Source organism: Pongo pygmaeus, chromosome 9, assembly GCF_028885625.2.
Source record: "Pongo pygmaeus isolate AG05252 chromosome 9, NHGRI_mPonPyg2-v2.0_pri, whole genome shotgun sequence".
Lineage (NCBI taxonomy): Eukaryota > Metazoa > Chordata > Mammalia > Primates > Hominidae > Pongo > Pongo pygmaeus.
The window spans coordinates 77,009,797-77,032,794 of NC_072382.2; the positions used below are offsets into that span (position 1 = coordinate 77,009,797).

At 37.1% G+C, this 22,998-nt stretch overlaps 1 protein-coding gene across 3 annotated transcripts in view; it reads left to right on the forward strand.

Moving 5' to 3' along the window:
- Nucleotides 1-22,998, forward strand: part of UVRAG (UV radiation resistance associated) — a 330,142-nt gene that overhangs the window by 256,371 nt on the left and 50,773 nt on the right. The gene's annotated exons all lie outside the window — the stretch shown is intronic.

Consider the following 22,998-nt stretch of genomic DNA (forward strand, 5'->3'; position numbering starts at 1 on the left):
TTTCACTTTTTTTGCTTCAGCTCTGTCTGTTCTGTCTCTCGCTGTTTCTCAGGGAAGCTTTCATTTTGTCTTTGACCTTACTGCCATCACTTTTTCACATTTTGATTTCTAACAAATGAAAGAACCATTAATTGTTATTTCTCCTAAGCAAGCATAATAGCAATCAGGTATTTCCAGCTTTTGAAGGTTTATTTTTCTAGACATATAGACTAATATATGTTGTCAAAGGGGAGTTTGTCTTCTCAGCCAGCTTCGTATGTACCCCATTTCTCAAGATGTGAACAAATCATACTATTAAAATGGCCTCACCTCAGTAATTTATAAGCCACATTAGTGGAGGTGGATGAAAGCATTGGCATGTGTTAAAGTGCCAGAGAAAAAGGAGTGAAGTCATTTAATACTGCATCCATAACTTGGTTGAGGATTTGAATAGTCAATAGGACCTTTCATCACAACCAGAAGTAGTAGTAAAATCACTTTTTTGGTAGAGGAAATGACAGAATTTAGTAATATTTGTTACTTCAGTATTTGGGATCAGTCCAGCCCAAGTTTTGAAAGCACAAGCTTAGAGAGACAGGCCTTCAAGTAGAAATCCTCAAGTGTTGTTTGAAGAGCTGAGAGCACTGGTAAGGCCTGCTTGTCCTCTTCATGTCACTGCTGTCTAAAGGTGTGTGTGTGTGCTGGATTAACTACTGAGAGTGAGTGAAGCAAAATGCCTTGTTTTCAGCACCATTTATTAATATTTGTCAAGTGCCAGCCTCTTCAGTTAGAAATAGCCTTCCTTCTTGGCTAGCATGTAATGCTATAGGAATGGGCCTGTCAAAATTCAGGTGCAGTATAATTGACGTTGACTTTAAAAACCAGATCCTGCCATAATTTCAGTTAGTTCATAAGTACATTATATTATAATTTGTGTAGAGAACAGAAATTTGCTTTTAATTCTCAGAGCATAAAAATTAAATGTAAAACAAAAATTATAATACTTTTATCTTACATTCGTGGGAGCCTTATAGTTTGCGAAGTACATGCATATATATTCACATGATCCCTATCATCACCCTGCAAAGTAAAAAGGGCAGGTGCTATTAAATGGATCTGAGGACAGCTTAGCTTTTGACATTTGTCCCTCCAGTGTCATATCACATAATTTGATAAGTGTGGCAGAGATCCCCTTACTTCTGTATACTTCACTGTTCTATATATTTCCATCCTAAAAGTGCACCAAATCAAAGAAGACGACTTTCCCAGATAGAAAAGGAAGCAAACGTTTTTTGAGAATGGAGATAAAAACTATTTTGCACATCATGATTTTTCCATTAGCAAGCACAATGCCAGAAACACTGTAAGTTCTAAAGAAATTAATAATGAATGGTGATATAGCACCATCACACAAGAAACTAAGATCTAGAAAAGTTAAGTGACTTTAATGAATTTTAAAAATTGTCATACACAAACACAACGCACACACACACAAATAGAATATTATTCAGCCTCTGTAAAGGACATACTGCCATTTGTGACAACACAGATGAACCTGGAGGATATTATGCTAAGTGAAATAAGTCAGACACTGAAAGACAAAGACTGTATGATCTCAATCCTATGCAGAATCTTAAAAGTAAAAGTTGAATAACTAGAAACAGAGAGTAGGATAGTGATTCAGTGGGAGGGAGAGGAGGAAATAGGAAGAAGCAGGCTAAAGGGTATACAAATTTGCAGTTAGATAGGCTGCATAAGTCTGGGGATATAATATACAAAATGAGGATTATAGTTAGTAATATTGTATTGTGTACTGAAAATTTGTCAAGAGTAGATTTCTACAGTTTTTATCACACACACTCATGAATATGTTAATTTGTTTGACTGCTGTAATCATTTCACTATGTATATGTATATCAAAACATCATGTATACCTTAAAACATCTTGTACCCCTTAAATAGATAAAATATAAAAATTTTTTAAAGTTAGGTGACTTGCTTAAAATTCATTAGTTTATTCAACAGTATTTGTTAAGCATGTACTGTGTGCTGTGTACACTGAGTTAGGTTGCAGTGGGTAGAGCAGTGAATAAGATACACAAGATCCCTGATCCCTGCCTCGTTAATATGCTAGACAGAAAAGGACAAATATTGTAGCGTTCCATTTATATAAATATCTACAAAAAGCAAACTCATGGAGTCAGAAAGCCACATTAGAGGGCTGGGGGAATAGGAGAGCTATTGCTTAATGATTACAAAGTTTCTGTTGGGGTGATGAAAAAGTTTTGGAAATAGATGGTGACAACTGTTATATAACATTGTGTATTTAATCAATGCCACTGAATTTTACACTTAAACATGGTTTAAATGGCAAATTTGAGTTGTACACTTTAAATGGGTGAATTGTATGTTATGTGAATCATATCTCAATAAAGCTGTTTTAATAAAAGAAAAAGAAAGATCCCTGCCTCGTTAAGCTTATAACCTGATGGGAAGAGACATACAATAAACAGAGAAAGTCATTTTAGATTGCAATAAGTGCTGTGATGGAAATTAATTAGGTGATATAATAGAAAATAACTGGAAAAGGACCTACTTTAGATTAAATTGTCAAATAAGCCTTATTGAGGAAGTGACTGTTGAGCTTAGACATGAATGACAAGAAGGAACTAGCCATGCAACCAGCTAGGGAACAGAAAGTTCCTGAAGGTCATGGGAATAGCAAGGGCAAAGGCCCTGAGGTAGGAAAGAGCTATGTTGAGGTAACAGATGGAAGGCTGATGTGGCAGGAGTGTAGTAATTGAGGGGCGGAGGTACCCAGGGAGCATAGCATATAAAACCTCAGAGACCACAGCAGAGTTTCCTAAATTATTCTAAATACAAAGGGAAGATTTGTATTTAAATCTTCACTCAAAGCTGATGAATCGAGTGAAGATTTAAGCAGGAAAGTGGTATGGTTTGATTTGTTTTTTCCCAAAGATCATTCTAGCTACTACTTTTTTTTTGGCCCCACCCACCCATCTCCACATTCTAGCTACTTTAATGGATTGCAGGGAACTAGAGTTGAAGCAGAGTTACCAGTTAGAAGGCTATTTCAGAAGACCAGATTGGGGTGATGGTGGTTTGGATCAGGATGGTAGGGGTAGAGATGGAGAGAAGTGAACAGATTTGAAATATATTATGGGACATGAACTAGTGGACTGAATGTGGGAGATGAGGAAAAAAAGGAATGTCAAGAATGACTCCTAGGTTTTGTGTATGAGCAACTCCTTGGATGATAGTGCCATTTATTGAGATGGGGAAGGATCCAGGAGATGGGAGTGGGGCAATCAAAAGATCTTCTTTGCAAATGTTAAGTTTGAGTTACCTATTAGAAATCCAAGTAGACAACAGGATATATAAGTCTGGAGCTCAGGACTGGAGGTCAGTACAGGGTATAGAAATTTGGGACTCATCAACATAAGGATGGTATTTAAATCCAGGGAACTAGATGAGATTACCCAGGGAGAGAATGCAGAGCTGAAAAGAGAGAGAGACAAATACAGACACACACGTACAGTGGGATTTAGCCCTGGGAAATTGCATTTAGAAGTTGAATAGAGGAGGAAGAACCAGCAAAAACTGAGAGGAATAGACAGTCAGGTAGGGAGAAAATGAAGAGAGAGTAGTAATTTGGAAACTTAAGAGAAGTACATTTCTGAATAGAAGAAGTCATCACTATGTCCACTTACGGGTTTGTAACTGGAGATGACTATGGGATTAAGGGAAGTTTCTTTTTGTTTTTGTTTTTTTCAATCTCTTTGTTTTATGGGAATGTGGAATGGTTTGTTTGCTTTGTTTTTTAAGATGGCAGATATCAAGGCAAGTTTATGCTGATGCGAGTGAGCCTTTGCTCTTGCCACTTACCCAAATTGCCTTTTTCAAATGCATGAAGGATGGTGGGCTCTGGGTAAGGAAGAAAGAGAACAGGGAAAAAGTCCAGCTCATTATTTATCTTATAAAAGGAAGACTTTTGATAGGTATGATGTAAATGTGTAGTTCTTACCGCAACTCACACCATACTGTGAATATATTTTTAATGTGAAGATGAATTGGCCATCTGTACAGGCATTGAATTAGTTTAACTTTTGAATACAGTGAAGAGAGCTATACTGAAACTAAATAATTTTCTTCCAGATTGTTGGTACTGAGCCTTTAGTAGATTTTCTGAATAGCTTCACATGAGTCTGCCAACTGTACAGAATTTTAAGTGACAGATTCCTTTTTCTCCTAGAGCAGCAGTGTAATCAGCCCCTGGTTCCTTGGGGATCCCCAACACCCTCAGTAGGTCTGGGAGGGCGGAATTATTTTCATAATAATACTAAGACATTTTTGCCTGTTTCACTGGGTTGACATTTACATGATGGTGGGTAAAATTGCTGGCCACTTAGAACAAATCAAGGCAGAGGGACTAAACTCAGCTAGCAGTATTTGTCTTCTGTAAGACTGTGTACTCATAGTTTATATATATATTTAAAATGGGGTTCAATTTAGAATGTCCTTAATGAAGCAGTAAAAATTATTGATTATATTAAATCATGAACCCTGAGTGCACACCTTAATATTCTGTGTGATGGAAAGAGAATATGCATAAATCACTTCTACTGCATACTGAAGTACAGTGGTTGTTTCAAGGAAAAGCACATGTGCAATCGAGTTGCTAAGTGAACTACCTGCTTTTTTAAAAGCCTCGTCTTTACTTGAAAGAATGAATGACAAATTATGGTTATTTAGACTTAAGTATTTGGCAAACATTTTCTCAAAACTGAATGAAGTGAGCCTGTCTCTTAAAGGAAATCAACTGATGATAAAATTCAGGATTTTAAATGAAAATTAGAATTCCAGATCGCTTGTGTCTGCCACCATGAGATTGGCAGCTTACCAATCCTTAAGGATTTCTTTGATAAGATTGGTAGTGATAATAACATAATAACACACGTGATTTTTAAATAGTTTATAATGGAATGTATCAGCATTTAAAATATATATAACTCAATGAGCCAATGTTTTCCAAATGACCATTATATAATGCTATGAAATCATACGTAGGTAAAGATCCTTTCGAAGTGCCAGAAAGACCAATGGATTTTAATGTAACAGAGTGTGAAAACTTTATTGATAGGGTTTCAGATTCTGCATTGCTACTAGTACCTTTAAAAAGCTATTACTTAATGAGGTTGGGAGTAGTATCAAACAAGAATATCCACAACCATCTGAAAAAGCACTTAAAATACTCCTTTCTTTTTCAGCTGCATATCTGTATAAGGCTGGATTTTCTTACTAAACAACACATGGTAACAAAATGAGTGCAGAAGACAATGTGAGACTCCAGCTGGCTTCTATTAAGCTAGACATTGCAAAACTAACTTGCAAAAATGTAAAACAATGTCACTCATCTCACTAAGTTTCTTTTTTGGAAAATTTGCTTATTTTTCCTTAAAAATATTATTTATATTAACAAGTAATAGATTGCTGTTGCTATTTTTGTAAGAATTCACAAACATGCAAAAGTTTTCTTAATTTCAATTTTTAGTATAATAATTATTGATACATATGACCCACATAAATGAAAGCCCTTTGGGGTCCTCAGTCATTTTTAAGAGTATAAAGGGATCTTGAGACTAAACTTTTGAGAACCACTGTCTTGGAGAATGTGGCCATCCAAATTTTCTATGAAACTCTTCAATTGCTCCAAGATACATGTGTCATTTCCCCAAATGTGGAAACATAATATGAGAGACCTACCAATTTGCATTCCAGGAATGATATGTAGTACAATTCAGAAGGCTAGCGGCTATCAGTGGATTCTTACTTGTTGCTTTTGTAAGCCAGGCCTCTTCTCGCCTTTTCTGAAAGCTCAGTATTTAAGAGTAATACTTTGAGGGTATATTGTACCAATAATAATGATGATTTACATTTGTATAGAATGTAATGGCTTTGGAGTGTGTATTTTTATTTGTGTAGCTCATTTCATACTCTATGAAGTATATTGACCAAGTCTGTCTTTAGAGATAAGAAATTGAGCTGCTGCTATGGTGATTTCCTGGGGATGACAAAGCTATTAATTAAATGGCAAGCAATTCAAAACCAAATCCAGTTATATCCTACTAACATTGTTTGTTTTTCTTTTTAATTTGGGCCTTCTTACAATTCTGTGAGACAGGGCATAGACCATTATCTGCATTTTACAGATGAACCCCCTGAGACAGTGAGTTAAGTAGAAGAGCTAAAATTAGAACCTGGGGATTTCATGACTCCCTTCCTTTTACCTTATTACTTCTCTTCCCCTTCAAGTTAAGACTTCATAGAAAGTAAAAGTAGCTTCTCCATCCAAAACAGCTGGGAACCCCTATTCTGCCAAGGACATGGTCCTTCTGTAAATCTTTACTCCTGGGGCCCACAGTGCACAGCTATTTAGAAGGGATCAATGCCGGCTTCTACCCAGCAGCTTAAATTCATGTATATTTCTTTAACATACAGCCAAATGTATGTGACACATGAGAAGAAAATATGCTTTTATTTTCATAATTCTTGGAATCAAAAATATAAATTCCAAGGATGTTTTAATAGTCAAAATGCCTTTCCCCAACTACTGCATACAAAATTTGCCAATAATATGGTGGAAGCTCTTCATAAAAAGTACTAAATTTTAAAAAAAAGTTTACTGAGATATATTTCACATACCATACAATTAACCCATTTAAATTGTACAATTCAGGCCAGGTGTGGCTCACACCTGTAATCCCAGCACTTTGGGAGGCCGAGGTGGGCGGATCACTTGAGATCAGGAGTTCGAGACCAGCCTGGCCAACATGGTGAAACCCTGTCTCTACTAAAAAAATACAGAATTAGCCGGGCAGGGTTGCAGTCGCCTGTAATCCCAGCTACTCGGGAGGCTGAGGCAGGAGTGAAGGAGTGGCTTGAACCCGGGAGGCGGAGGTTGCATGAGCCATGCCACTGCACTCCAGCCTAGGCAATAGAACAAGACTGTGTCTCAAAAAAAAAAAAAAAAAAAAAAAAAAGTATATAGTTCAGTGGCTTTAATATATTTACCAAATTGTGCAACCATCACCACCGTCAATTATAGAGCATTTTCATTGCCCTCAAAAGAAACCCTGTACCCACTAGTAGTCATTCCTCATTCCCTCAGGCTCCCCATCCCTGGGCAGCTACCAGCCTACTTTCTGTTTCTATAGATTTGCTGTTCTGGACATTTCTTACAAATGGAATCATAAAATATGTGGTCTTCTGTAACTGGCTTCATTTGCTTTCCATAGGCTCAAGGTTTATCCATTTTGTAGCATGTATGAGTCATTCCTTCTTGTAGCCAATTTTTTTTGCAGTTGGAAGATGTGTATGTATATACGACATGTTATTTATCCATTTATGAGTTGATAGGCTTTTGGGATGTTTCCATTTCTTGGCTGTTATAAGAATGCTGTTATGAACATTTGGGTACAAGTATTTGTGGGGATATAGTTTTCATTATTTTGGGGTGTATACCTAGGAGTGGAATTGCTGAGCCATATGGTAGCTATGTTTAAATTTGAGGAATTGCCAGACTATTTTCTAAAGTGGCAACACCATTTTACATTCCCACTACTAATGTACAAAAGTTCTGTATTAGTCTGTTCTCATGCTGCTAATAAAGACGTAGCCATGACTGGGTAATTTATAAAGGAAAGAGGCTTAATGGACTCACAGATCTACATGACTAGGGAGGCATCACGATCATGGTAGAAAGCAAAGTAGAAGCAAATGTACTGTGTTACATGGCAGCAAGCAAGAGGGTGTGTGCAGGGGAACTCCCCTTTATAAATCTGATCTCACATCAGATCTTGTGAGACTTATTCACTATCACAAGAACAGCACAGGAAAGACCTGCTCCCGTGATTCAATTACCTCCTACTGGGTCCCTCCCATGACACATGGAATTGTGGGAGCTACAATTCAAGATGAGATTTGAGTGGGGACACAGCCAAACGATATCAGGTTCCAATTGCTCTGTATCCTCACCAACACTTATTTTTTTTCTTTTTTATTATAACCATCCTACTAGTTGTAAATGGCTAAGACTTGAATGTTTTCTAATGGCTAATGATGTTGAGTGTCATTACTCTTTATGTACTTATTGGCCATTTGTGTATCTTCTTTGGAGAAATATCTATTCAGACCCTTTGACCATTTTTAAATTAGGTTGTCTTTATTTATTTATTTATTTATTTATTTATTTAGAGGCAGATGACAAGACCGCATAATAAAGAAGTTAGCAGGATGTGGTGGTGTGCAACTGTGGTTCCAGCCACTTGGGAGGCTGAGGTGGGAAAATCACCTGAGCCCAGGAGGTCAAGGCTGCAGTGAGCTGTGATTGTACCATTGCACTCCAGCCTGGGCGACATGGCAAACCCTGTCTCAAAAAAAAAAAAAAAAAGATGTCTATTGAAAGAATGAATGATGAATGAGTCAGCCAGAGATTGTTCTTTCCTCTTTAAGGTTGATAATTAAACAACTTATTTCTTTTTAATGTATATTATATTTTGTATATATAAAATATATAATATATGTAAATATTGTATATATTTATATATATAAAATATAATATATGTAAATATTATATATATTATATATAAAATATATATGTAAATATTATATATATTTATATATAAAATATATAATATATGTAAATATTATATATATTTATATATATACACACATCTCTTGTATCTATTTAGTGTTTTAATTGAGGTCAAAAAATTATATTTATTTATACATAATTTTTTCCAAAAGTTCTATTCTGTGTTTAAAGGGATAACATACTGCATTTTTGTAGTTGCAAATGATTGGTTAAGTGTTCATGTATTAATTTTTCTGAGAACCATCATTAGCTATTAACCAATGTACTAGACATTTTTAATGTCATTGACTATGATTACTGTACTCTTTGATTGCTGGAAGTGTAAATTGATAAAACTTTTTATCTCAGTTGGACACTTTTTCCTTTTAAATTGAAACTACAAATACAATGCCAAAAATATCTTTCCAAATGAAAAATAAAACAATTGTAACTTACATTTATATAGCTTATTTTAGGGCACAGGGCCCTTTCACATATATTATTTCTTTTATCCTTTGCAGAAACCCTTAAAGTGTTGGTATTGTTATCTTCATTTTACATTTAGATAAACTGAGCCTCTGAAGGGTAAGTGTTTTGCGCATAGTCACACAGCTGTTAGATAAACAAAGAAATTCAGACCTTAATGTCTGACTCTAAGTTCAGGCAACCATACTTGCTGCTTTCCTTTTGTCAGACAGGAAGAAACATCTTACATAACAGGCTTCCCTTTTTTTCTGTGGCTAATAGCTCAGTATAAATTTAGCACCTTACTTGGCTTACCATCTTTGATAACATCTATCTCTTCCTTTATCCTAGTTGTTTTAAAAGATTCACTTTAGCCTTTTTACTTGTTCAGTAATAAGATTAGCCTTTTCCAAAGCACCACCATGAGTGACATCTTTTGCTGGGAGGAAAATATTTAAAGAATGTACCTCAACTGAAATGAAATATGCAGTGCTAGCTAGTTCAGAGAGGATGGGATATAAATTCTCACTATACTTTTTATGATTAAGCATCATGAAATGAATTATGACCTATATGAAAAATGAATTTGATCTGATTTTAGTTGGCATCAAAGTGACTGGCATAGCTTAGGTGTAAGCTCTTTAAAGAAATGAGCTCCAAAAAAATTGTTTATATTGCCTGATTCAAAACCCAAAGTCTCTAGATTTTAGGGGAAGGTAGCACAGTAGATTTGAAATTCTAAATTTTGGAACTTTTAATACTATGTTTTGCTAATTTATCTTTTTGAAAGAGAGATTACTTTCACCAACATACCCACAGTTACCTGTGGATAGACCCATATCATAATTCTGTATTTAAAATAATAACTTTATAGATATTTCTGTAAATTATTGGTTTAAAAGTGTATGTATTATAAATGCAGACTAGCACTTTACATTTAAATAATTAAATTATTTAGGTAGATGCAATGAAAGGAATGAAATTTTGTCATCCACAGATTTCAAAAAGGTGAATAAAATGATTTAATGGAAAGAACATAACACCAACAATTAAAAATTTCAGGGTTAGGCTGGGCGTGGTGGCTCACGCCTGTAATCCCAGCACTTTGGGAGGCCAAGGTGGGCGGATCACGAGGTCAGAAGATTGAGAACATCTTGGCTAACACAGTGAAACCCTGTCTCTACTAAAAATACAAAAAAAAAAAAAAAAAAAAAAAATTAGCTGGGCATGGTGGCGGACACCTGTAGTCCCAGCTACTCGGGAGGCTGAGGCAGGAGAATGACGTGAACCCAGGAGGTGGAGCTGGCAGTGAGCTGAGATCGCACCACTGCACTCCAGCCTGGGCTACAGAGCAAGACTCCATCTCAAAAAAAAAAAAAAGAAATTTCAGGGTTATATTCCATCTCTTTTAACTTGCCAGTACCTTGGGCAGATAGTGTCTTTCTGCTGTGTCTCAGTCTTCTCATCTAAAGAATCAAAAAGTTGAGTATTATGTGCTCTGAGCCCCATGTCAGCCCCATGTTCTTTAAATCTCTGCTTCTTAACTTTACCACTCTTATAATTTAGTCTCTTCATTGCTTTTTCCAAATCACTTTTAAGTTGTTTGACTCATGACAGCATGATAAAAAAGGTTTTAAGATTCTTGCCAAGTGCAGTGGCTCAAGCCTGTGATTCCAACATTTTGGGAGGCCAAGGCAGGAGGATCACTTGAGCTCAGGAGTTCGAGACCAGCCTGGGCAGCACAACAAGACCTCATCTCTACAAAAAGTTAAAAAAATTATCCGGACATAGTGGCATGTGCCTGTAGTCCCAACTACTCAGGAGGCTGAGGCGGGAGGATTGTTTGAGCCTAGGTGTTAAAGGCTTTAGTGAGCTATGATTGTGCCACTGCACTCAAGCCAGGGCGACAGTGAAACCCTGTCTCAAAAAAAAAAAAAAGATTAAGATAAAATGTACAAATAGTATGCTTATATATTGGTGATTTTGTTTTTAGAAAATATTCAGAGATTTATGGAGTACCATACTAGGCTTATGTAAGGCCAATACAATATGGACTTATAATACTAATGATAATACTATCTTACATTTATGTAGTGCCTTACAGTTTTCAAAGCATTCTCAGAAGAAGCTCATATACTTACCCTCACAATTTCTTCTCTGAAGTAGAATTAGTAAGAATTTCTGCCTTTGATTTAGTAGTTCATCTTGGGAACGCTAGCATAAGGAAATAATTCTAACTTCCTGAAAACAGTTAAATATGTTTATCATAACTGAAAATAGTTATCGGAGAATAGGTTAAATAAGTGAAGGAGCATTGTCTTCATTCATTTTCTGCTGCTATAACATAATATCATGGACTAGGTAATTAATAAAGAAAAGAGATTTGTTGGGCTCATGGTTCGGGAAGCTGGGACGTCTGAGAGCATGGCACCAACATCAAGCAAGCATCAACCCATGGCAGATGTGAGATGAAGAGAGGAAAATTGGACCGAATTCACCCCTTTATTGGAGCCCACTCTTGTAGTAATGGCATTAATCCATTCATGAGGGTGGAGCCTTCATGACCTAATCACCTCTTAAAGGTTCCACCCCTTAATACTGTGACGGTGGCAACCAAACTTCAACATGAGTTTTGGAGGGGACATTTAAAACATAGCAAGCATTCACTGTGATTAAAATTTTTGTGAAGATTAGGTAGCATAGAAATACCTTTGTTATTAGTGTAGAAAAGAGAGCATGGGGTTGAAGGCACACTATGGTTACAGATACTAAAATACTTTTAAAGGCACCAAACAAACTACCCTGTATATAGGAAGGAAAAGACTGCCAGGTTGTATACCAAAACTGTGTTACATGTTTGTTTTGTGGGACTTCAGATAATCTTTCTACTTATCTTTTTATTTATTTATTTTTATTGAGCACATATTGCTTTTATAATAGAATATGTATATAAAAATTTTTTTCAGACAAAAACTGAATCCTAGTGAAGTTTTTTGACATTCTCAAAATGGCACAAATGGTTAATGGTGAACCTGGGACAAGAAACCAGTTTTCTTCTCTTAATCTATTCATTAGTACGTTCAAATTATAGAATATTCCAGCAGATAAAGAAATTTCAGCTTTAAAGAGGCTGGTCAAGCTATGTATTTTTTCTCAATAATGTGTACTTCCTCTTTAAGATTCATTAGCCCATAGTCAAATTGACAAAATCAGTGTTATTTTTTCATACTTTCTAAAACACAGCTATATTCCCTCTAGCTGAGTATGTTTCCAGACAGTATATGTGGTTAGGAGAACAAGTACAGACAGACATGGATTCACTTCCTGATCAGTGTTGCCACTTGATAACTGTGGCCTTGTGAGTTTCTAGGCCTCCGTTTCCCTACTCATATAATGAGATTCACAAATTCCATTGTAAAACGTAATGCTAACTTTTTCTAAACTGCCCTAAAACATTTCTGTGTCTGTCCCCATTGTGTTCACATTTATAAATAGTAGTTGTATTTCATTGTTTCCAGATTCCCTTGCAAGGCAACTTAATGCCTTGGAAAGAGCTCTAGATTGTGTTCTAGCTTCAGAGTTGCTTCTAACTCTTTGGTTTTCTAACTCATTGTCCCTCTTATTCACTGTAACATTGAGCCAGTCTCTCTCTTTTTCCTTTTGAGACAGTCTCGCTCTGTTGCCCAGGCTGGAGTACAATGGCGCGATCTCGACTCACTGCAACCTCCACCTCCTGGGTTCAGGCCATTCTCCTACCTCAGCCTCCCGAGTAGCTGAGATTACAGGCACCTGCCACCACGCCCAACTAGTTTTTATATTTTTAGTAGAGACAGAGTTTCACCATATTGGCCAGGCTGGTTTTGAACTCCTGACCTCCAATGATCTGCCCGCCTTGGCCTCCCAAAGTGCTGGGATTACAGGTGTGAGTGACCGACTGCACCTGGCCAAGTTAGTCTCTAATTTTTCTAAGCCTTGGCTCCTTCTAAAATAAGAAACTTGAAGTAAATAATCTTTTCATTTCCTTCTAGCAGTAATGTTCTGCAGTTTTTCCCAGTCTTGTTTTGAGCACATGTATGATTAAAAAAAAACAATAATAAACCAGTTACTCTTAAAGTAGAGGTGATGGGAGGGTAGATTGATTATTTAAAAAAATAATTTGACATTGTGCAGTGAAATTGAAGATTTGTATATGAGAATGTTTATAGCACCACTATTCATAATAGCCAAAGATTAGAAACAACTTAAAATATATCGACAATATGTTCATCATTAATTATGGTATATTTATATAATCAAATACTATGCAGCCATGAAACCATAGCAATGATAGGGACGAATTTCACCAGCATATTTGGTTCTTTGAGTAAAAGAACCAAAGCAAAAAAAAAAAAAAAAAAATCCATAATCATCCTCTATTTATGTATAGTTCAAAACCAAGCAAGTTTAAACTATATTATTTAGGAATGAAAACTATACAAAAAAACAAGGGTAGTAACTACCTCTGGAAGCGAGAAGGGGTTATGAGAAAGGGGCTCGTGGAAGGCTTCTGGGGCACCAGCAGCATTGTATTTCTTGACCGAGTGGTGGTAAAACAGGGGTTTGCTTTATAATCCTGATCCTTTAAACAATGTGTATGTGTGTGTCATGCATTTTTCTATATGCATATTATATCTTGCCATTAAAAAATCATAGGTGGCCGGGCACGGTGGCTCACGCCTGTAATCCCAGCACTTTGGGAGGCCGAGGCGGGCAGATCACGAGGTCAGGAGATCGCGACCATCCTGGCTAACACGGTGAAACCCCGTGTCTACTAAAAATACAAAAAATTAGCCAGGCGTGGTGTTGGGCGCCTGTAATCCCAGCTACTCTGGAGGCTGAGGCAGGAGAATGGCATGAACCCGGGAGACGGAGCTTGCAGTGAGCGGAGATGGCACCACTGCACTCCAGCCTGGGCGACAGAGCAAGACTCCGTCTCAAAAAAAAAAAAAAAAACATAGGTAACAACTTTTTAAAATGTATAACACTATCTCATCAAATTCTTGTCATCTCTTGAAAAATAATTGCCATTACAAAGGATGGCAAGGACTTCATATTTCAGCATCATATATCAGAAGAAAAAGAATTTTCAGCTAGAGCACTTAAGCATTGTCTTAGCTTTACACATAAGAATATCTGCTTTGGGCCAGGTATGGTGGCTCATGCTTGTAATCCTAGCACTTTGGGAGACCGAGGCAGATGGATCACTTGAGCCCAGGAGTTCAAGACCAACCTGAGCAACATGATGAAACCTCATCTCTCCTAAAAATGCAAAAAAATCCTAGCTGGGTGTGGTGATGCACACCTCTAGTCCCAATTACTTGGGAGGCTGAGGTGGGAGGATTGATTCCCAGGAGGTCAAGGCCACAGTGAGCCGAGATTGCACCACTGCACTCCAGCCTGGGTGACAGGCCGTGTCTCAAAAACAGAGTATCTGCTTTTGATCACCCAGTATATCCTTGTAACAAATCTGCATGTGTACCCCCTGAATCTAAAAGTTTAAACTAAAACAAAAAAGAATATCTGCTTTTATTGATACCTATATGCAAAGAGTGTCTTATTCTTTATTCCTAGTCTTCACAATAACCTTTCAGGTTTTTGTTATTATCCTCATTTTACAGGTGAGGAAACAGGTATAGAATATTTTGGTGGATGAGGAATTTTTTAAAAATAATTGAAACATCTGCATGGACCATTTTTGGTATTTTTTTTTCTCCTTCATGTTATAAAAAGATAAATTAGAAACAAGATTCGTGACCATTTTAGGGATGTGTACTATTAAAATAAGCCCTAAAGAAAAGAATAGACTGAGTTTTGGCTGTTTTTTCTTTCAAATGTACCTGGAAGTACGTAAGATTTCCCAAATGCCTAATAGTAAATGAGCTTTTGGGTATTTGGGCATTTGCCACTTATAGGTCAGGCCCCTGCACTGAGTGTTGAAATAAAGCCTAATTAGAAGAGAAAGTGAGAGAAACAATGTCTACATTTTTAATACACTAATTGTGGTGGTCACTCTATACAAAGTTTGCTGAACTATGACCGCTAAGCTAACCGGGAAGAGGAAATTACTTTGTATAACCAAGCCAAAAAAATTTTTTTTTAGATTTAGTTCATAGTGTCACTTAAGATTCTTCTGAAAGGCTTGTGAACCTTTGCCTTCTTTTAATAAGCCTTCATAATGACAAGGTCCCCTGAGAATGAAATCATCTGAATGGAATGTGCCTGTGTCTTAAAATCTGATAAACATCACTTCATGGTATTCAGGAGATCAAAAGAGACTTAAAACACATAAATGTTACTTTCAGGTTATTATAACCGAGGAAGCCTGTGGCCCAGCTATCAAAATAACTTAGCTTCAGCAAGTTCTAAGCAGTGGGCTTAGCCAGGTTGGTTAGTGCTGCTTTAGGACTGACCGCACTGTCTTTTGAGTTGACCTGTACCTTTCAATGTAGAATGTAACTGCTTCATATCTGAGGCACATTTATGTGTCCCTTTGCTCCTGACACTAATTCATCATTTGCTTTATAGTAATTCCACTCAGACATCATCATCAGGCCCCAGTGGAGGCTACTAAATGATGTGAGTGGATATATTTCCTAATCAGTGACATTAGTTTATATCTCCTTATTAAGATACCCATTAAATTCATACCAGGAGAGATAACATGAACGCTAATGCACTTTACATCTTCCATCAGTGCTTTCTTATTTATTTCTATAAAGGCGGTATTAATATCTGAATTTAAGAGTCCAAGAGAATGTACAGCTTTTATTAATGGTCTAAGATCTTTTATTTTCTTAAGAAATGGAAGATGTGAAAAGCAAAGACATTTATTATCATGTTGTCATTTTTATTCTCTTTCCCTCCCTAGAACATAGCCATTAAAATATACGTAGTATCATTTATTTTTAAAGTTGTTAATATATTTTATATACTTTTTCCAAATAAAATATATGATCCGAGTTTTCCTGTATTTTATCTTTGTAAGTTATCTTATTTTTCTCATTTTAATCTGAAACTCAGAATATATATAGTGTTTTGTGGACGTTTTGGATATACCAGCCAAAAAGTATTAATTGAATATACTATACTAGGCTCTGGGTGGTGGTGGAGGGAAACAAAAGAAGTTGCTTTATATGACAAATAGTTCATATGTGTATAAAATCTAATTATTCTGGCCAGTTGCAGTGGCTCACGCCTGTAATCCCAGCACTTTGGGAGGCCGAGGAGGGCAGATCACTTGGGGTCAGGAGTTTGAGACCAGCTTGGCCAATGTGAAACCCCGTTTCTACTAAAAATGCCCCCAAAAAATTAGCCAGGGGTGGTGGCGGGTGCCTGTAATCCCAGCTACTCAAGAGGCTGAGGCATGAGAATCGCTTGAACCTGGGAGGCAGAGGTTGCAGTGAGCCGAGATTGCACCATTGCACTCCAGCCTGGGAGACAGAGCAAGACCCTGTCTCAAAAAAAAAAAAAACGAAAAAACTAATTGTTCTGATGAATCCCCCACCACATTGCCTTAACCAGAATAGTTTGTTCAACAGATATTTCTTCGTTTATTATATCCTTTTGAGACATTTGGCAAAGTTACTAATGTGATTTATCATTTGAGGACTCCATAAATTACTGTGTTCAGGAACTATATAGCAACATCATGGCAATGTGGTACCCTTTTGTTTGGCCCTGGCTTTTTGCTGTTTTGCTTTCTCAGAACTGATAACTTTTTTTTAATAATTAAAGTATAAATTGTGCTGGGATTGTCTGTGTCAGTGCTCCTCAAAGTGTGATCCACTGGCCAGCAGGCAGTCTGTAGTCCATAGAGCTTGTTGTCAGTCTGTAGTGAGATAAGGAAATTGTACCAAATGTGAATCAATTGTGTCACCAAACACACTACTTAGTTCAGACGCAAATTTTTCTTCTGTATCAAGACATTCTGGATGAAGGAAGCAGGGCATTTATTTACATTCTCTCACAAGCTTCTTCTTTGTTACATACTGGCACTTTAGCCTTGGAGTTTAGGCAAATACAAAAAGCAGAATATAATATCCTTTTAAAAATCAGATTTTCTTTTTTACCTTGTAGGGACTTTATTGTATATACATCTGCTTGTCTGCTACGGGGAAAACCACTCTAAGCTGGGCATTGGCAAATCACATTACTTATGTCAGTGGAAGGCACGTTTAGCATTTGTCAGCATTAGGTCTTGTGATCAAAGTAAGCAGGTTTGTCATTGTCATGTTTCCAGGTCCTTTTCCATGTGTGTTTTTCACAACTCGTCTATCAGCTTGTATTTCTGGAGCTCTTTCTACATGTCAGACACCCCATGCCTGCTGACACCCAGTGCCCTCATTCTACTCTGTTAAAGCCATGAGCCCTGAAGTTGGTACACCATCAAAATCCACTTTCCCTCCCAGTTCCATAGTATGCAAAGTTTCATTCCCTCAGTAAGCAGATAGGTGACTAATTGAAGGGAAAACAACCTGCTTTAAGTAAGTAACACACGGATAACTCACCTTCTGCTTACATATTTGTAATTTAAAATTCGGGCCTGTTAATGGAACTATATAAGACATATTTTTGAACCATGGATGCCCTCGCTTAATCATGAACTTAAATCTTTCTTTAGTTTTTTTCATCATGTATTCTAGAAAGATTTGTCTTTACACATCTGTAAAGCTGCTCACTCCTGCCCTAAAGTGGGTATTGGATTTTCCCACAACCTTTTACTTTGGTAACCTTCTTGCATGGAATAATAACCTTGGACAGGGAGACATGAATCCAGGAAACCAGTCAGAACTATTCTTTGTATGTTTAAGGATTTAAAGTATTGGCTGTATTTTGTTTTCAATTGTAAATATCCTTTCATATTTGAAACTAATTAGATAGAGATTTGGTCTATTTTTTAATGTGTTCCCAGATCTTTGATGGCTTGTTAACATGATGTAGTAGACTAGGAACATCTAGTTTTGCTTTCATACTTTTAAAAACTAAAGTGCATGTTTCATAAAATTAAAGTGCCTCAAGAGTCAGCTAATATAAAGTAATATTTTACCAAGGTCATAAGTGATTTAATATGAAAGATCATATTTTATCATAAGCATAACACACTTAACAAAATCTAGACAGACAAATTGCTAGTTTAGAAATGATCTGAACTTGTTTTTCCCAAAAAAACAAAGACCCGCAAGACTGTGTATATATGGCAACAGGCATTATTTCATTGATCCCCAAGGCTGTGGATCTAGCAGCAACTATTATAACATGCTTTGTTTTCATTATTGCAATGCTTAGTTAGTCATCTGAATTCTAGCTATTGCTGTTTATAGCAAGAAATAGCATCCCAGCTGAGGCAGCACAGCTAGTCATACCTTTTTATTGATGTAATTTAACTTATTTTGGTTCTTTTCCTAGTGTCTAACATTTTGTGAAGCCCTAACATAAATTATTGGCTTGTATAACCCACTGCATCAACTTCACTTGGAGATTTGCTGCCTATGCAGTTCCTTAATTTTCAAGTGTGAGAGATTTATTTTTCCTCAGTGAGTCCTAATGTTTCTACATGCGCACACACATACACGTGCTTGTGAATGTGTGTATAGGTACATAGGAATGCCAGTGAGAAAGTCAAACATATTCTTGGTTAATTCCTGCATGATATTCTGGAGAAGTATTTACAATTACAGATATGAGTTGCCACATTCTAAAATTGACCTGTGAGCAGTATGGTAGGTAGTGTTTTTAAATTTTGTCCCTACTTTGTTTTCTTTTCCTTAGAGACTCTGACTAATTAGGACTCTGCACACTTCATGTCCTCAGTGAATACTTATTGACTGCATCACAGACCAATTGATTTACCATACACCAATGTAAATGGCTAAAATACTGCTACAGATGATAATCAAAATTACTGTGTGTCAGACAAGGCACTTCAGTCCTCATAGCATGAGGACAGTGATATAGATGGAATTCTCCCTGGTTTATAAATGAGAACTTCGAAGCTCAGAAAAATTAAACAAATTGCCCTCATTATACAGCTTTATAAATGAAGGATCAAGATACTTTATCAAAATATTTTTATGTGTATTATTTCCTTTGATCCTTATAGCATTCCTTAAGGTGGACAGAACAAGTCCTTCTCTATTCCCATTTTAGAACTGAGTAAAGAGGTTTAGTAATTTACCCATGGTTACTACAGTGGGCCTGATTGTCAGGACTATCCTCTGAACCCTGATATTACTTGGCATTTGTAAACGTTTAGTTGTTTTGGTTTTTTGTTTTGTTTTGTTTTTGAGACAAGATGTCACTCAGTTGCTCAGACTGGAGTGCAATGGTGCAATCACAGCTCACTGCAGCCTAGACCTCCCTGGGGTCAGGTGATCTTCCCACGTCAGCCTCTCGAGTAGCCAGGACTACAGGCATGTGCCACCACACCTGGCTGATTTTTATATGGTTTTTTGAGGCAGGGTTTTGCCATGTTGCCCAGGCTGGTCTCAAACTCCTGGGCTCAAGCGATAGTGATGGGATTACAGGCATGAACCACCACATCCAGCCCCATTTGTGAAAATTCATAAGCCAGTAATGACATCAGTGATACCATTATAGCGCCCCATAGTAGTTTTCCATTGGCTTATTTTTGTCACTTAAGTAATTCTTCATTGCCTCTACTAAGGTAGAGTCCTGCTGAAATACTTGGCATTCAGGTAAGCACTATTATGAAAAAAACGAGGGTGAGGGGTGGGAAGCTTTGCAAATCTGTTATGTCCACCGCTGCTTAAAACCTTGTCATCGTTTTCCATAGGCTACCTTCCCCCAAGTCTCATCTTCTCCTATGCCACCCCCAACCCCCACTACCACCCCCCACGCCCCTTCCCCCGCCTTGCAACAAGACTCTTTCGCATGGCAAAGGCTTCACATGATCTGTCTTCTCTCTCACTTTTCAGCCTCAACTCCTGCAACCACTTACCCCAAAACCTCTGCCACTGGCCCCTTATGCCGGGAAAGCTGAACATCACTGAAAGGCCCATCTTCTGCTTTTGCTTTTATATTCCCTTTGCCTGAAATTTCCTTCCCCTTTTGTCCATGTGGTAAACTCCCACTCATTCTCCAGTATCCAACCAGGCCATCTTCTCTTCTGTGAAGCCTTTCTTTACCCTCCCGAAAAGAGTTATCACCCATCTTCTATTCTTCCTGCTCACCTTGTTTTAAAAAACAAGTAATCAATCAAATATGTCAATATTCTTACATTTCTGTTGTTATTTTGTACATATGTCTCCCCTACTAAATTAATAAGTTCCTTAAGGGCCAGAGACTGAGGTTCATTCATCTCTTTATCCAGACACAGTAGCTAGCACATAACATGGACTCAGGAAAGGTTTGCACATGCATGATAGACTGAACCAGTGACCTTCCTGCGTGGACTAAAAACTAAGAACTCATCTCTGAAAGGAGTAGCCTTCCATTTAAAAGGCAAAGGGAGTTCACATTTGTATCAAATGAAATTACAGTCTTCACTTATAGATATGCCTGGCTTTGCTTGTGTCTAGGAAGATAATGCAGGGCTTTGAGAAGTGGGGTGAGATTAAGGAGAAATTATACAGTAAGCGAACATTTTCCCCAAAATATATGCCCGTGGTAATAAGTTGTTATATGTTGAGTGACTTTTTCTCTTCTAGTCAGAGAGCTGACAAATATTTTCAAAGTGTTATAGTGTTTTCTAAGTGTTATTCTTTCACTGACAATTTTATTTAATTATTTTAGATACAGTAGTGGCTCTGGAGCTAACTGAATTACTGCCTTATATGTAATTCGCTAGTATATTCATATTGACAGTATAGGACAGATGATTACCAGCTCACAAAGAATGCATGACACGATGCCATTTGAAGAATTGAAAATGGAAGGAAGGGGGTATGTGAATTTAGATAACTCAACCCTAGAGTTCTGGCCCATTAGCCCTTTGGTTTTAGTTTTATAAAATTACACGTGCTGTTAAAGAGTCAAATAGATCCTTAAGGCTAATTGTGAGAAACAGTATTTCTCCTTGTTTCCCAGACGTAACGACTTTCAACAGTCTTAGCAGGTTATGTTACTACTTGCCTCTAAATAATTTGATAATGTTGATGCTTCTTGGATTTTGTTTGAAGAAATTAGGATTATCACTGATTTCTTCTGATTTCTTCAGTAGGAGATGAGACTTTAGTTCCCTTTCACACATTCATATCCCCTTTCTGTTCCCCCATTCTACCTGAGAAATAAAAATAAAATCCTAAGCCTCCCAACCAACTGAACATACCCCGTTTTGGCCAGCAGGACCCTAGAGAAACCCTGAAAACTGAGTTTCCAGCTGTGACGGGATAGGAAGTTGGACCTGCCTTATTCTACCTCCGCCCTCACTAGCCACCATTCTGTGTTCTTTCCCGAGGGCTAAACGGAAACCAACCCTTTAGAGAGACTTCCTGCACCTCTGATTTCGACCAGTCTCCTGACTGCACCTCCATTTTTATGTTTCAAATGCAGCAACTTGTCAGCATTTCTTACTGATAAGAGACCACGCTGACTGTGGAGTGGTTCTGGCCAGTCTACAGAGGCTGTGCACAGAGGCCTTTCGTGTCCTCGCTTTACCTTTTGATGTACAGGGCCTACTTGTAATACGTTTAAATGTTAAGTCTCTACCCCAAAGTGAACATGGTGTGCAGACTGTATACATATTAGCCTACTACGCCTGCTTGTGCTTCCCCTTCATGAATATTCATAACTCCTCCTATAACCTGTTGAATGTATATACTTAGCCAACCCACTCAGCATAAATTCCCATTCCCTTTAACCCTCCCTGGCAGTGCCTATTTCCAGCTTCTGGCCAGAGGCTGTCCTTCCCAGTCTGTCAGAATGGCTACCTGCAGGCTGCAACCCTTTATGAGAAATAAAGCTCTCCTTTCCAGACTTAGGAACCTTGTCATTCTTCAGTTGACATACCGATATAGGTTTTCAAATTGCTTTGTCTATATAAATACCACTCAGATAAGCCATGTAGTATACTGTGATTACTTTTTTTCCCCTAATGTTTTTTATTTCCTTTGAAGATTATTTTCTTATTTTTTCTTTGATTAGTTTTCAGTGTGCTTATAACTAATTTCATCCTAAACTCTCTACCAGTTACCTAAATCACCTCTCAAGATATTCACACATGTCAAATATACAATAATTTACATATCAGGTATTCACACAATTTCATCTTTGGGAGAAATCTCTCCTAGAACCTTCTGATCTGCTGCAGTCTGTCATATTGTTTTCTATGCCTTTACCATAATCCTAGGGATTTCCATAATTTCTCTTATGTTGAAACCTCTATTTTCCAGATAAATCCTCACAAAGAATGCATGACATGATGTCTTCCTCTTTCTCAGTTTTCTCCCTTGTTTTGTTGGAGCATATCCTTCTATAGCTTCCTAAGAAAGCATGCATGGAGATAAATTTTTGAGACCTTGTAAATCTGAAAATTATCTTTATTCTTCTCTGACTGAAATGGAATGTTAGGCTGGAAACAATTTTCCTTAAGAATTTTGAAATCATTGTTCTATTATATTTTAGCTTCCAGTGTTACTGAAAAATCTAGAGATATTTGATTTCCCCTTTTTTGTATGTGAAATATTATTTACTTATTTTGCTTTGCCTTGCTTTTTATTTTTAGAAATTTGTAGGAACTGTATTTGTGCCCAATGTTCTGAAATCTCAGACTGATAAGTCGATTTTTATCTATTGTGTTCGGCACTCAATGGATCCTTTTAACCCAAAAACTCAAATCATTAAGTTCTGGGAAAATTCCTTGAATTACTTCATTAATGGTTTCCTCCCTTTTCTTTTTTTCTTAT